Source organism: Equus quagga, chromosome 2 (assembly GCF_021613505.1).
Source record: "Equus quagga isolate Etosha38 chromosome 2, UCLA_HA_Equagga_1.0, whole genome shotgun sequence".
Classification (NCBI taxonomy): domain Eukaryota; kingdom Metazoa; phylum Chordata; class Mammalia; order Perissodactyla; family Equidae; genus Equus; species Equus quagga.
In genome coordinates, this window is record NC_060268.1 from 20,357,405 (window position 1) to 20,374,763 (window position 17,359).

The following is a 17,359-nucleotide window of genomic DNA, read 5'->3' on the forward strand; positions in this document are numbered from 1 at the left end:
CCAGATGTTTGCAATTTTATTAATCTGATGTGTGACAGATGGTATTTCCTCTTTGTTTTGACTTGCATTGCCTTTCTAGTGACTGAATGGAACATGTTTTCATCTTTAAAAGGCATTTGTATTTCTTTTCCTGAGAACTGCATCTTCATATCCTACACTTACATCATATTGATTTCAGTCTTTTTCTTTTCAATTTGTAGACATTCTTTCTTAGTATGGGGGAGGGCAGGCTAACCCTTTTTTTCTGTAATATGAGTTTCATTTTTTTTTAATTGTGTCATTCTTCTTTTCACTTTGTTTTTGTTGGACGTTACCACGCAAAAATTTCTACTTTTCTATAGAGGAACTTTTCAGTCCTTTCTTCAATGGTTTCTGGAATTTTTATTTTCAGAAAGAATGTATGCACTCAGAGGTTATAAAATATTCTTCCATGATTCCTCCTGGTAAACTTTCATTGTTTCATATTTTACATTGAAATCTTTGTTCCAGTGGAATATTTTTCTGTTACAAATGAAGTGTGGCAACTTTTTTTTTCTTATTGAATAATGTTAGGTATGTTTCAAAGTGTCTTATTTCTTTATTCAACTCTTTTAGTTAGTTAGATCTTTTAAGCACACTTAGCTTATATTGTGTTTTCAAATTTTCAATATCTATAGTTTTTGGAGCTTCTCGTTTTGCTGTCTGTGTTTTCTGCTGATCTTTAATTGTGGTGTCTTGTTTATTTCTCCTCTTGGAAATTTTGTATTGTGAGCTCAATTTTGGCAGAGTTCTACATTTGGGAATCTGTGTCTCCTGGAGTCAGGCCGAATCTCTTCAGAGAATATTTGTATTGCTTTCTGCTAGGCACCACTAGGTGATAACAACTTTTAAATTAATGTTTCGACTTAGGCTTTCCTGGACCATATAGGTGATATAAATAGCAAATTTCAATCCCTAGTGAAAGAAGAAAGACCTGAACAAGTGAAATCTCAGGAAAGATTTTATTTTCCCAGGTTCTAGGTAAATAAGATCTGCAAACAGCCTCAAGGCACCCATGGTTTCAGTATCCTTACAACAAACTTGCTTTCTGCTTCACCATTCTCACCACCTGTAGACTTCACTTACTTTCTTGTGAGCACAAAACTTGTGTGTGTATTTTACCTAGCATTTTCAGGATGTCTGTAATGGGAGGAATATTTTTTTCTGGATATCTAGTCGACTATATTGCTGGCAATGATACTATAAGATATTTTTGGTATAAATGAAAGAAAGATAGAGAAATAGTCTAATGCAAGATCAGCATTTAGAATGTATTTATTTTAGGACAAAAACATTTGGACCACGTTTTTAGGCAGAATGTATGGTGTGAAACTTTAGGAAAAATTAAGTATTCCAGCAAGTAGTATCAGCTAAAGGGCATTCCAGACAAAAAGAACAGAGAAAGCACATAAAAAGAGGCCAAAAAGGATAGGACATCCTAGAGTAAAATGAAAAGTATCTATTTTTGGCTGGAGTATAAAAATAAAAGTAATACTTAAGGTTAGAAATATATAGTGGGTCCAGATCATGGGGAGTTTGGAATATGATGCTCAAGATTTTAGAATTTGTTCTGAATCTAAATAAGAATTTTAGTTGGACTCTGGCATGACTGATAACTGGGCTTTAGTAATCTTGTTTGAGCCTCATTATTACACTTTCTAGTCCTTTTATTCTAAGCTGTGGCCATTTGACATGTTCAGTTCTTTCCCTAGGACCAGCCTGACCTGAGACATGGACTTCTAATGTGACAAAATAATCTTAGGTTGTTTTTTTCCCTCCAAATGTGCCTGCATGCTTGTACTGTTTATTTACTCTCTTGGTATTAAGAGATGATTTGAAAATGAGCTTATATTGAGAATTTCCCAGCAAACATTCAGTAACTTACATAACTGTTTCTTACAATTCCCTGTATCAGGTAAATGTGCATCTAAGGGTGGCAAAGAAACCCTAGGGTTGCTGATTAAATGAAGCTAAAGAGAAATAAGTGGATTTGTTAGATGAATGAGAAAAAAAATAAATAAAGTTAAAAAGAGAGAGAGCCAAATGTTTCCTGAACTGACTCAGTTTGGAACGAGGTAAGCAGTGACTAAGTGATGATACTTCTCATTAAATCGTCTTGTGAGAGTAGTTTGGATTGTTGCTGTGGATGTTTTCTGAACATTATCAGAAACATGGGCTTGGGCCCAAATCTGTCTTTTAGTGCAATCCTGCTTGCTCACCCAACATGCAATATGGGTACTCAGTGATAATCAGGAAGCTAGAACCTCTTAGGGAAGGCCCCATTCTGTCAGACCTGTGGGTTGTTCTGAGGAATAAAAGGGTAATTTTATTCATGTTTGCGTTTGTACTGTACTCTGCACTTTAATGCAAAGATCTTTGCCTTATTTGTTCAGATGTCAATGATACTTCTTTTGTCACAGATTAGGAAGAAATCTAGAACTCTCTGACCCCAAAACTAACTAAAAGTCACTATAGCACAGGTATGGGAGTCTCAGAATTTGTTATATTCTATCCTGGTTCTCATAAGTGAGAAATTGTCTTATGAATGGACCTAAATCCAGTTTCTGCTTGGTTAGGCTACTGGCTTTCACGCGAATACAGCCCTGACTTTGTGTAGTTTCACTTCTTCAATATTTGGGTGTTGTGCCGGGAAGCCAATCCTCCGCTACGAGGTTACAAACTTGGCAACATCAATAGTCTGCCTAGGTATCAAGATATGCCCACTCTCTTATCCCCTAGATTATGCTTGAGTACATTTTGCCCTTGTAGCCAACATGCTATTGCTTCCTGTTAAATTTCTGAGTCCAGTCTTTACTGCTTAGCAGACTGGAATTTCTTTTAGTCCTGCTCCTGCACAGGTTTCAACTCTTATTCCCATTTTTGGACCTTCTGTGACTGCCCTGTTAAGTTGTAATTACATGCAATTTGCCCATCCACTTTGCAAAATATGACAACTAGAATAGTTTTTAATGCTGAGGTTAGAGGAGAGTTTTGTGGCAGGGATACTGCATTAGTTACCCATTGCTGCTTAACAAATTATTACAAAGTCAGAGCCTTAGAACAATGTACGTTTATTATCTCAGTTTTGATGGGATGAGAGTCTAAGCATGGTTTCCCTGCTTGAATCTCACATGAGTCCTCTGCTCAGAATCTCACAGGTTGCGATCTAGTTATTTGCCAGGCTGCTCACATGGTTGGTGGAAGATTTTAATTTCTTGTGGTTGTAGGATTGAGGTCACTGCTTTTCTGTTGGCTGTTAGCTAGGTGCCACCCTCAGCAGCAAGAGGCCATTGCAGTTCTTTCTACTTAGCTCTCTTATAACACTATGGCTTACTTCTTCAAAGCCAGCAGGAGAAGCTTACTCCAGTCTGCCAAGACAGAAAATTCTATAGTATAATGTTATCAAGAGAATGACTTTTCCATTACCATATTCTCTTGGCCAGAAGCAAGTCACAAGATCAATTCACACTCAAAGGGATGTGACTATACGAAGGTAGGATTCATTGGGAGTTATCTTAGAAGTCTACCCACCATGGATACTAATCTGAAAACTGGAGCACAACTCCACCTATTACCAAAGCCATCCTCAAAAAATAGAGATTAAAAAATAATAACAAACAAAAAGGAAAGTACCTAATAGATGTAGTAAATGCCTGTTGTGATGATGGATTTTATCTATTAGTTTGACTGAGCCATGGAGTGCCCAGATATTTGGTCAATCACCATTACAAGTATCTCTCTGAGACTGTTTTTTGGATAAATTTAACATTTAAATCAATTAAAGCAGATTTCCTACCCTAATGTGAGTAGGCTTCATCCAATTAGGTTAAGGCCTGAATAAAACAGTAGGCTGACCCTCTCCTAAATACAGGGGAATTCCTCCTGCCTTACTGCTTTTGAGCTGAGTCAGGCTCTTTTCTTGCCTTCAGACGCAGACTGAAACATTGGCTCTTCTGAATCTCAAGGCTGCCTGTGTTCAGGCTAGAACTATACCATCAGCTCTCCTGGGTCTCCAGCTTGCCAGCTGAAGATCTTAGGACTTACCAGCTTCCACAACTGCTTGAGCCAATTCCTTATAATAAATCAAATCAGTCAATCAGTCGATCTCTGTCTCTCTGTTGGTTCTACATTCTATTGGTTCTGTTTCTCTGGAGGACTGACTAATACACCTGTTAAGTTGAACATGTTACATTAACTAATCACCAACTAAGCATCATCTAACAAATCACTAATTACTAATCAAGTATCATCAAATAAATCCCATTATTTAGATGGAAAGCTTGTTGTTGGTGTTTTTAAATGAGCATCCTACCATCTTTGTGGCTGTCTTTTTAGTAATATATCTCATCTGAAAATATAAGTCAACACAAATGCTTTTATTATAATAAACTTGGTAGAGCTGACTTGGAAATCTCTAGGAGGCTGGGGAATCTTGTTCTCTGCATAGCTGACTTTGAGCAGGCACATACTCATGGAATCTGACTTATTTGACCAAAACAAGTTTTTGATGTTAAGAGAGAAGAATATAGTCATTTTTAAAAGAAAACTCAAATTCTTGTTTATCCTTCAAGCAATATGATGCTGTGTAAATTTATTTATACTATTATCATTAATTTTATTAAGTAGAAGCTAATTATTCAGATTATTAAGCATTTTTAATAAAGGATAAAGATACCTGTGAAGACACAGATGATAAGAGAGGTTAGAAATTTAGCCATAGGAATGTGATCTATTAAAGCATCAGTTTGGCAACACCATAAATGTGGTATACACATTCAAGTGAAACTTCTGTAAGAAAAATTTATTATTTTATAGAAAGAATTTCAGGCTTCATTAATTAAAAATGTTACTAAAGCCAACATTCAAAAAGATATTCAGAGGGGCTGGCCCCGTGGCCGGGTGGTTAAGTTGGTGCGCTCTGCTGCAGGCAGCCCAGTGTTTCGTTGGTTCGAATCCTGGGCGCGGACATGGCACTGCTCATGAAGCCACGCTGAGGCAGCATCCCACATGCCACAACTAGAAGGACCCACAACGAAGAATATACAACTATGTACTGGGGGGCTTTGGGGAGAAAAAGGAAAATAAATAAATAAAATCTTAAAAAAAAAGATATTCAGAAAATAACACTAAAGTGAGCTCATTCATTGATACATTCATTCGACAAATACGTGTTTTGTTATTTTTAGGTTGTGAATGCAAAGGGGACCAGAAGAGACACAATCTCTATAGAGATTTTCCAGTCTAGTGGAAGAGGCAAAAAAGTACATGAACAATTACAGTCAAGTATCTTATGGAATAATTAAGCTAGCATACTTAACCTATTAATAATGAGTAATGGGCAAAGGAAGGTTTCATAATAGAGTAGAAGATGGAGAATGACTGTTTGAAGAACTGAGCATAGAGAACTCAAAGTTCTACAGGTAAAGGCTTGAAGGAGATTTAATATGACAGAAGCATAGAGTTTGGTATATCTGCAGTTGGGGTGGGGAATGCCAAGAAATGAAACTAGAGTTGCATAGAGATCACCATATAAAGAATATAAGAACCTCAAGCCAAGGCCTTTGAAGTTTATCCTAAGATAACTGGAGCCCATTAAAAAGTTTAAAAAAAAAATCAGATTTAACAAGGTTAGATTTTCATTTTAGACAAATTACTTTGGTTTGATTTTATTTTTTTGACAGCTTTATTGAGAAATAAATTACATATCAAAAAATTTACTCTTTAAGCTGTGCAATGCATTGGTTTTTAGGAAATTCACAGAGTTCTTCAACCATTATCACTATCTAATTAAAGAATATTTTCATCGTCCTAAAAAAGAAATCTCATGCTCAGTAGCACTCATTGTGCACTTCTCCCTCTCTTTAGCCCCGAACAACTACTAATCTATTTCTGTCTCCATGCATTTTCCCAGTCTGGACATTTCATATACATGGAATCATGTAAATAGGGAGCCAGGCAAAAAAAGTGATACCGCGGATCTGATAAAAACTAACATTATCTGTTGAGTGTTTTACAGACAAAAAGTTTCAGGAAGAGCCTGAGGGCTGGCCGAGTGATTAAGTTTGGCATGCTCTTCTTGGGTGGCCCAGATTCATGGGTTCAGATCCTAGATGTGGACCTACACCACTCGTCAGCCATGCTGTGGTGGCAACCCATATGTAAAATAGAGGAAGATCAGCACAGATGTTAGCTCAGGGCTAATCTTCTTCAGCAAAAGAGAAAAAAAAGTTTCAGGAAGAGCCTAACCATGGAAGGTTCCCACAAGTAAGCTGGCTGAAGCTATTCTGGCTGCCTCAAACTGCTCTATAATAAATTAAAGTGAACTGTTCCCATTATAATCTCATTAGCATGTTAAATTGTCCTTCTCTGGGTAGGGCAAAACAGCCATGTTTAGATCATGCAATGTATGTAGTAGTGTGTGCATGTGCTACTCATGTGCCTTAAAAGAACATGGCCATTAGGGAATAAACTCCAATCTCCCACCATTTCCTTAACTGACTATTCACGCACTGTACTCCGATCTAACAATAAAAGGATCCCTCAAACCCTGTTCAGGGAGGCACTGCTATGGGAAATATCCCCAGTATTCTCCTTTGCTTGTGCAAGTAATAAATCTTTCTTCACCTATTTCTGCCTCCGTTATGCTTTTTAGTTCCCCACTCACCAAGAAACAAACCCATTATGTTTGGTTACAATCATAGAATATGTGTTTTGTTATGGCTGGATTATTTCACTTAGTATCATGTTATCAAGACTTATCTATGTTGTAGCATGCATCAGTACTTCATTCCTTTGTATGCTCCATAATATACCACACTTGTTTATCCCTTCTTCAGTTGATGGACATTTGAGTTGTTTTCACTTTTTGGCTATAATAACAGTGCTGTTATGAACATTCATGCTCAAGATTTTATATGGACATGTGTTTTCACTTCTCTTGGGTATAGGGTGGATTTGCTGGGTTATGTTGTAACTCTAGATATAACAATTTGAGGACCAAACTTTTTCAAAGTGGCTGCACTGTTTTACATTCCCACTGACAATGTACGAGGACTACAGTTTTTTCCACAGCCTTTCCAGCCTTGTTATTGTATGTCTTTTTAAATTTTTTTAACCATCTTAGGGGTGAGAAGTGGTATGTCATTGTTGGTTTTGACTTGCATTTCCCTGATGACTTATGATATTGAGCATGTTTCATATGCTTGTTGATCATTTCTATATTTTCTTTGAGAAATATCTTTTCAAGTCTTTGCCCATTTTTTAAATTGAGTTATTTGTCTTTTTATTGTTGAGATGCAAGAGGTCTATATATGTTCTGAATACAAATCTCTTGTGTTTCTACTTTCTTCATGGTGTCCTCTGAAGAAAAAAACTTATTTTTTTTGGTGAGGACGATTGGCCCTGAGCTAACGCCTGTGCCAGTCTTTCTCTACTTTATATGTGGGATGCCGGCACAGCACAGCTTGATGAGTGGTGTGCAGGTCCACGCCCAGGGTCGGAACCAGCAAACCTTGAACCACCAAAGCAGAGCACACAAACTTAACCACTATGCCACTGGGCCAGCCCCAAAGAAAAAAACTTCTAATTTTGTGTACAATTTATTTATATTTTCTTTTGTTACCTATTCTTTTATTATCATATATAAGAAATCATTACATGATCCAAGGTCACAAAGATATTCTTATATGTTTTATTCTAAGAATTTTATAGTTTTACCTCTTACATTTAGGTTGTTTATCCATTTTGAATTGATTTTTGTATATGGAATGGGGTAGAGGGTCTAACTTCATTCTTTGACATATCAATATCCAGTTGTAAGAGAACAGATTAGTGGATACCAGGGGAAAGGTGAGGTGGGGAGTGGGCACAAAGGGTGAAGTGGTGCACCTACAACATGAATGACAAACATTAATGTACAACTAAAATTTCACAAGATTGTAACCTATCATTAACTCAATAAAAAAAAAAAATCCAGTTGTTCCAGCACCATTTGTTAAAGAGACCATTTTTCTCCAATAAATGGTGTTAGGACCCTTGTTAAAAATCATTTGACATATTGTTAAGATTTATTTCTAGAATCTCAGTTATATTCCATTGCTTTATATGTCTATCCTTATGCCATTACCACAATGTTTTGATTGCTGTAACTTTCTAATAAGTTTTGAAATCAGAAAGCGCGAGTCCTTCAACTTTGTTCTTTTCCAAGATGGTTTTGGCTATTAGGATCAATATGTCAATTCTGAAAAAAAAAAAGGAAACTGGGATATTTATAAGGATTTTGATAAATTGTAGATCAATCTGGGGTGTGTTGCTCTCTTAACAATTCCAAGTCTTCCAATCTGTGAACATGAGATGTTTTTCCATTTATTTCGGGAACTTTATGTTCTTTCAGTGAGGTTTTGTAGTTTTGAATGTACACGTCTTACACTTCTTTTGTTAACTATATCCCTAAGTTTTTTCTCCTTTTTTATACTTTATAAATGGAATTTTTTTTTTTTATTCTTGTTCTTCTCTCCTAAGCCCCCCACTGCATAGTTGTATATTAGGTTGTGGTTCCTTCTAGTTGTGCTTGTAAATGGAATTGTTTTATTAACATCATTTCCAATTTATTCATTGCTAGTATATAGAAATACAATTGATTTCACTATATTGATCTGTATCCTAGAACTTTGCTGAACTCACTTATTAGTTCTAGAAGGTTTTTTTGTGGCTTATCCTGGATTTTACATATACAAATCATGTCATTTATGACATATAAATAGAGATAATTTTACTTTTCCTTTCTAATCTCATCAATTTTATTTCTTCTTCTAAACTAACTGCCCTGGCGAGAGCATCCAGTACAATATTAAACAGAAGTAGCAAGAGTGGACATCTCTTTCCTATTCCTGATCTTAGAGGAAAAGTATTTGCTTTGTCACATTAAGAGTAATGTTATCTGTGGGTTTTCCATAGATGCCCTTATAAAGTTGAGGAAGTTCCCTTCTATTTCTAGTTTTTTGAGTGTTTTTATCACAAAAGGGTGTTGGATTTTGTCAAATGCTTTCTCTGCGTCAGTTAGGATAACTGTGTTGTTTTGTCCTTTATTCTATTAATATGGGTTACACTGATTGATTTTCATATGCTAAACCAGTCCATCATTCCGAGGGATACATACCACCTGGCCATGGTATATAATCCTTTTTTATATGTTGTTGGATTCAGTGTGCTAGTATTTTGTTGAGGATTTCCATATCTATGTTCAGAAGGGGTATTAGTTTGTAGTTTTATTTTCTTGTGATTTGTCTGCCTGGTTTTGGTATCAGAGTAATACTGACCTCATAGCATGAATTGTCTGAGGTTTGAAGAATGGATTGAAGAGAAAACGATAGTGCCAGGTTGACCAGTGGAGGAGCTGTTGCAATAACTCAGGTAGATATGGTTAATATATGGTTTGGAGTAATGATAATGAGAGTGGGAATGTGGAAAGAAGATATCAACATTCAATATCAGAAAAAAAAGCTGAATATTTATTTTGGTAATCAAGGGAGAGCTATGCACGTAAGACATAGTATCTCTGAGCAAAACAAATTGCTGATCTTATATAAGCTTTGAAAAGCAAAAATGAAACAAAAGAAAATGTTCAGGACTTGGCAGACTTTCAGGAGGAGGGCTGTGTTTATTGTGGCATTGGTAATTGGCTGCTACTAACTGACTGGTTTTCAGAAGTATGGTTAGTGATATGAAGTTGTAATTGATCAGTTGGCATGGGTTTAAATTTATTGGCGTCAATTTAAAACTGATTCTAGTGATTACTTAATATTGTAAACAAAGGAGAATAGGAATATTTTATTCTTAGAAAGAAACAAACAAATTAAAAGTGAATTCAGGGCATAACTGATTTGATGGGGCAGTAAGATAAAGAACACATAGAGATGCCATTCAGATTTCTGGCCTGGACAATTAAATGTAAGCCCTGCTAGGTCAAGAATCTTTCTCTTTTGTGCCTGACATATTCCAAGCTCCTAGGAAAGAACTTGGTATGTAGTAGTCACTTTATAAATATTTTTGAATAAAAAAAATTCCATTATCATAGAGTACATTAATGGAATTATAAAATCTAGGCATGTTCAATTTCAGATAATTGCAAGATATCCAAAAGAAAACAGCTTATAATAAACTGAAAATAAAAGTTTTGAATTAGGACAGATATTTATTCTGCCTAGATTTTGTAGCCACCAGCATATAGGTGGTTATTGAGAATATAAGATCAGATGAAATATCTATCTGAGAAAAAAACACCACTAGGACAGATATCTGTCAATCACAAACATTTAAGGAAACAAGTCAGCTATAGTGTCTGCAAAGGAGACTAACAATAAAAGACCTAAAATAATGAGAGAGATGTGGAAGCTAGGGGAAAGATTTTTTTCCCTTTGATTTCTCCCCCTTGAAGGAGGAAGAAGTTAACCTTGTTAAATGATCTCTAGAGAGTGAGCAAGAAAAGGAAAAGGACTGCAAGGTACTCACTGGATCAAACAACAGAGAGTCCTCGGTGTCCTTGACAAGAGCCATATCAGTAGAGCGGTAGGTGCCCCGTGTGGAAGGGGTCTCAGGTAAGGAGTGCAAATAGAAGTTTAGATGTGAATGAAGGAGGAGAGCAGGATAAATGGCATCTGGAGGCAGGCTTTGGGTTGGAAAAAAAGGATTTATTTTTATTTTTTAAGTTGAGGGAAACTGGAGCATGTTAAATGCTGATTGGAAAAAACAAATGGTAAGAGATTTAGGATCCAGGAAAGAGAAAGGATGATCACATTGTTAACATATAGGAAGTGGGAATTTATGACTGATTTTCTCTGACTCTCAAAACCCTTGCAGCTCTAAATTTGTATGATCATTTGAATTGTCTACATAAATTACTATATTTTATCAGAAATTTATTGTTAGACATCTTATTACAAGTAATACAATGATATAATGTAATATATGCCAAAATTGATAAAGCCCTTCTTATTCTTTTGTGGGGGATATATAACACAGTAAAAAAAAAAAAATCACTGTACTTTTTAATTTTTTCACAAGTTGTATGTTGAAAAACTTTAAATTTCTCAAAAAGTTGTAGGAACATTTTGATGTTAGAAGAACAACATATGCTCATTTCCTACGTGTTTCAGTTGTTAATATTTTACTCATTTTCTCCTTTTATCTCTCTCATTCCTGCTCTCCTCTCTCTCCTCGGTCTCTCTTTCTCCTTCTCTCATGTATTCTTTAATATACCATTTTAGGATTAGTTGCAAATATTATGACACTTCATCTCTAATTAATTCAGCATGCAACATTAATCATCTAAGAACAGGGACATTCTCTTATATAACCACAATAAAATTGTCATAGAAAGGACATTTAACGTTGATACGATACTAATGTACAGTCTATATTAAATTCTACCCACTATCAGTTGTCCCAGTAATGTGTTTTGTAAACTTTGTTCTTAGATCCAGATTGCAAATAAAGTTTACACATCTCATGTAGTTGTCATGCATTCTTTAGCTTCCTTTAAACTATAAAGTTCCCACAAACTTTTTCTTTTTTAAATACTGTATAAGTTCCCACAAACTTTTTCTTTTTTAAATACTGTATAATATTGGCATTTTTATAGAGTCTATTCTAGATTGTTTTACAAACTATCTCTTAACTTGGGCTTTCTAGTTATTTCTTCATTTTTTTTCATAATTAAATTCAGAAATTTAAGTGGAAGCACTATGCGGGTGGTTAGTTCGTCATATTGCAAAGCTCACGATGTCAGTTTGTGTTATGGGTGATATTAAGTTAAGTCACTTGATTAAAATAGTCTTCATCAGATTTATCCATTGAAAAAGTACTTTTTCCCTGTGTAATTAATAAATAATTTGTGAAATGATGCATTAAGCATTCATGAATATCTTGTTTTTCAAAGATATCTAGACCAGTGTTTTTATCATCTGTTGATGACTTTCTCCAATCTATTAATGCTACGGTGGTTGTGAAATGGTGTTGTGCTATCTCTGTAGTTTGTTCTATATTTAATAATTCAGTAGTTTATTTGGCTCATTTTTTTGTAAAGTAAATATTTATGTCTATACATCCCATTTAATTTTTATTTTTTAAGTAATTATCAGTATACATTAATGGATGATTTTTAATTCAATATTATAATCTATTTCTATCATTGTTTATTTTGATTTGTGTCCTAAATTTGGCCAATGAGAGTCTTTTTAACATCTTTCCTCCGTCAGTTTGCTCCCATCAGTGTTTGAGTGCTTTCCTACGTAATTATACAGTTACATTCTTATACGTTTATAATTATGTATACATTTTTATATACATATATGTATTATGCATACATATGAAATTACGAGTTTATTCTGTCTCTATAAATAAAAACCTAAAAGGTTTTCTTTCTCCTTCTTCCATTTCCTATCACATTTCTCTTTTTCCACAATAACGAACTTAATTCACAACAATATCAATATATTAAATCATTTGCTCAATTCTTTTATACAAATGAAACAGTTTCTGACTGACTGCACTACTGCCACTAACAATAAGACACTTAAGTAATATTCAAAATTTCTTTTTGTTCTTAAAATATTTTCTATCTATTGCTAGGAATAGCAACTCAATAATTCACTCAATCTTTAAAAAATAAGCCTATTGCTAGATGTCTTTATTAAAAGAAGCCCTATAATAGCATAGTTGATTACAAATGTAATTGTAATGATATATTAATGAAGAGAAAGCCAACCCAAATTTAAACCAATGTTATAGTGCTCCCTTCCTTACTCTTATTTTGTGACTGTCACACTGGAAAATGACTTACTTGAAAGAATTGCTTTGAAGTTAAACTCTGATGGCAATTTGGGGCACAAAAGGCAAAAAACTAGAATTCCCTCTCCAAAGTTTATTAAAATGTCACCCCAGTATTGCATCGTGCATGCAGGGAGAAAAGGATTACTGGTGCTCATTAAAAATAAGAGTGTTCATTTCCTAATGGTTTTCAGAGTTGTATATTTTTGAGGAAAAAAGCCACCTGTGTTCTCAAAGGTCTAGATATAAAGGGATGAGCCCATTCAACAGGCTTCATTTCACTTCTGTTTCTTTATTATTTCAAAATGACACCTTTGCACTTCAGAGGGACCAGTAGGCACTGTTATAACTAAAACTGAATAAAATTCCAAGCTGTGTCAAAGACATTGTTTGAATTCACTTAAAAGCATTTTATGTCATGCTCACCAACTCGCCTTCACTAGTCATGATCTGCCTGTGGCAAACTGTTTCTCTCTGGGACTGAAAAGATTACTCCCACTGATACTCCTCTGACAGTGTGAATATTGACTTGCACTTAGAAAGGTCAGACAGTTCCACTAGTTAATAGGAGTGAGAAGAGCAGTTCCAACAAGTCTCTTTGAAAGGAATTTAACCTTCAAATTGCAAAGCATGCTGCTCTGTGGAGCCAGTTTTGGCAACTAACAAAATACATGCTTCTCTGCTTTCCAAAAATACTAACAGGAGCCTGAAAGTTAACATTACAAAAGGGAAACAAGCATGCAATGTACCACACAAACGTCCAGGGGAACGCCAACCTTGTTATTTTTATTTTTTAAAAAGAGTTGAATACTGTGGAGTAATTCTCTGGGCCTTTAACTTCCCTCAATGTATAATAGCTGTTTCGACTTTTAAGAACCATGTGCTGTAAGATGATAAGACACCACATATATTTTTCTCAGCATCATTCTGACACAAGATCAAGAAAAAGGTTTATTCCCAGTGGAGCATGGCGTCTCTTACCTATCCTTTGAAAAGTCCTTTGCCTTCTGTTATTGTCTCATGACTGAGAGTTCGGGAAAGGCTGACATAATTTAAGCTCTCTGGGAATGTGGCCTATCTGTTAATAGCAGTGTCCTGGGCTACAATGCAAGAAGGATGGGAGTGAGAAAACAGAACTGAAAATGAGAATGAGACTTCACTTTTCATCTTGATGGAAAGTAAAACCAATATTTTTAATTTTTAATAAAACACATTTATATTGTGGCACCAGCAGCAGAAAGAATGTACTGCATATAAATGAAGATGATTCCCTAGTTTATCTTGAGCAGTGGAAGACAGGAGACATAATGATGAAGAGGGCCTTTTACAAGTAATAAGTAGGAAGAAGAATAAGTCCTGGGTGTCTTGGAAAGCAAAGCTTTCATGATTTCAGAGCATATTTTAGAAATGGCATTATGGCTTTCACTGCTTTAAGTTTGGCATCAGCGAGATTTTAGATTGTACTAAAATCATCCTTAATGTCCTTTCTGCCTCATCAGTGGGGGACCATTCAAGTAACAAAGTGCCAATCAGGGGCTCTTGTTCCTCCTTAGCTTGAAGATATTACTGTGGAGGTTTTTGTGAGAGCATGATCTCTCTGCTTGAGATGCCCTTTATTATAACTATAGTTAAAGGTCTGCTGACTTAGCCATTATAAACCCCTAATGCTCTCCACTACAAAAATTTGCTCTAAAATAAAGCTTAGCATACTAAGTTGGAGCCCAGGGGAGCCCTGATTTTGATAAATTTGAAAGGAATAAAATAGTCATTTGAGTTAGAAAGAGAGTAACAAAAATGTAAGTATCCAAGCTATGTGAGTTATGTGTGTCACTGCTCTGGTATCTCTAAAATAGCATTCTTAATTAAAACGAAGTAAAAAAGTAATTAGCTCATAACGTGCACTAATCATTTTTGTAAGTTTGGAATATAAAAATGTAATTAAGAAAAAGAAAAATGGATTATAGACAGGATCGTTTTCTTGATTGAGAAAATTGTGACTTTTAACTCGAATATTTTCTGAAAATACGGGACCTGTATTGCTACTGCAGAGTCTTTGCGGTCTTTTAGTCAATGAGTCAGAGGCTCCTAATGCTTAAGCCTCTCCTTATAAGTTCCTTAGCCATCTTTAAGAGCTTTGTTAGTTGAGTTGAGCCAGAAATAGCAATTTGTTAAAAATGTAACAGCAGCCTAGAAGCAGAGTGTTATGAAGTACAGGAAGTAGATCTCAACATTTTTGACTTTTTATTTTGAACACTCTTTATTATTATTAAAAGTGTACACTTTTCGTCTGTTATTTTAAAGACAATACCTAAAGAAACATGCATTTTTTAGTGGTTCAGATTCTTTTCAGAAGTTTTTAAAAAGTCAAAACATGTTAATAATAAGCTTCCAGAACACTAACCTGTCTGCGGATAATGATTATAAACTTAGCACAAAATTATGCAAACAATACAAGTCTATCTTAAGGCCCTAGAGAGTGAACAATGGCAGGCAGATTCTGGAGATGCATTGAAACTTGAAGAGGGTACAGGATGAGTTTGCAATTTATACAGGAATTTTTGAGGAATAAACGAGGTAATATCTTAGAGAGTGGAAGGGTGTCTCCTTTTAAATAGTGTGGTCAGGAAAGGCCATTCTGAGGAGTGATATTGGAGCTAAGAAGTAATGGATATGAATTAGCCAACGAATAGAATTTCTGGGGAAGAAGATCAGAGTCAAGGGGAAGAACAACTACTGAGATACTAGGGCAAGGCTGGGCATGTTCCAGAAGCAGATGGAGATCCATGGAACTGAACACCAGTTGTTAAGAGGTAGAGTAGTAAGAAATAAAGTTGGAGAGGAAGACAGGAGACAGATCATACATCAAAAAGAAATTCACCTAAGGCTTATTATATGCCAGCTATTGCATACAGAAATATAAATAAGGTATGATTCTTATACATATCCAAATTCTTAGACATATCCATATTCTTATACATATCTTATACACATCCAGCCAAAATACATTAATAATAAGACATCTCCCAATTCAGTGGTGAAATGAGGTGTTTGGATTTGCTGTCACAGCAGCTTGTTGTAGGTGGATCCTAGTCATGTCTGTATTCAATCACCTCCCAACTCAGAGGCAGGCAGAGAGAGTCCTCAAAAAGTGTTTTTTGGATGGATGCATGGATAGGATGATACACTGAAAATGTCCAGCTGGCTGCTCAAACAACACCTCACGAGTGATATTTTCTTGGTACTGTGATCACATACAGACTGAAACTGAGGTGTAATTTGATGGTTAAAAACTCAGATAAAATTTTATAAACCTGTGTGTGTCTCCCCAGTTGGCTTCTGAGCAGCTTGCAATGGGGCAGGTTACATAACCTCTGTTTCCTCATCTATAAAATATCCATAATCATACCTATCTCCTAGTGACATACTATATACATTGGGGCATGATATACATATGTTTTCAACTTTCTTGAGTGAAATTGAGTAGTTCCAGAAGCAATAATTAAGAGTAGGACAGTATAAAGCACCCAGGAAGCTAAAATTGGTGGTCACAGAGAAGATTCAAGGGAAAGGAGTTTCTTGGTTGCTAGAAAGTACAGTATCTTCTGGAATTCTACTTCATGAGTGTTTTTCCCTTACTTTGTTGTATCATTATCCTTCTCTTTTCACTGACTTTATATAAAACATGCTTGAGTCCTCACATCTTAATAAAATATTCTTCCTTTAACTAACTACCTACTGCACTATTTCTGTGATTTCTTTCCTAGTCAAGCTTCTAGAAATAATAAACTATACTCATCATGTCCACTTCTCTACGTTCCATTCATTCTCCAATCACTAGAATATGGCTTCTGTCCTCCTTATTTTTATGGAACTGTTTTCTCTAAGGCTTCCATTGATACACTTACTACTAAACCAACGATACATTTTTATCCCATTTACCTACTCCAATATCATATCAACTCTACAACATATCAATATACATCATACATTTTCTCTAATTTATCTCCCCCTCTCTTTATTTTAGGTACACATCACCTTGCCCTTACAAATGTTGTGATAGGTTCCTACTGCTCTTTTGGCGTGTACTTATCTCCTCTCCATTATCCATTTGAAAATCTCCTATACATCTTTCAAGTCTCAGCTCTAGTGCTATGTTCTCTGAGAAGCTTATCTGACTTAGGAGGAAATATATCTATTTCTCCTTGTATCTAGTAAATTGTTATTAGGGTAATATTTTATTAGAAAAAATAATGGTGATGACATTAATTACAGTCAAAATACGTTAATAATAAGCCTGTATATAGAACAGGTACTATTCTAATAACTTATGTTCTCATTTTATCTGTGAAACGTTATGAGGTAGATAAGCTTATTATCAATATATAGAGATGAAGAAGCAGAGGTACAAACAGCTTTATTAATTTGGCCAAGGTAGGGTTGGGGCTTGAATTCAGCTATTCTGATCCCAGAGCTGATAGTCCTTTCTAAATCCACATGTGATTGTTCAACTGTTCAA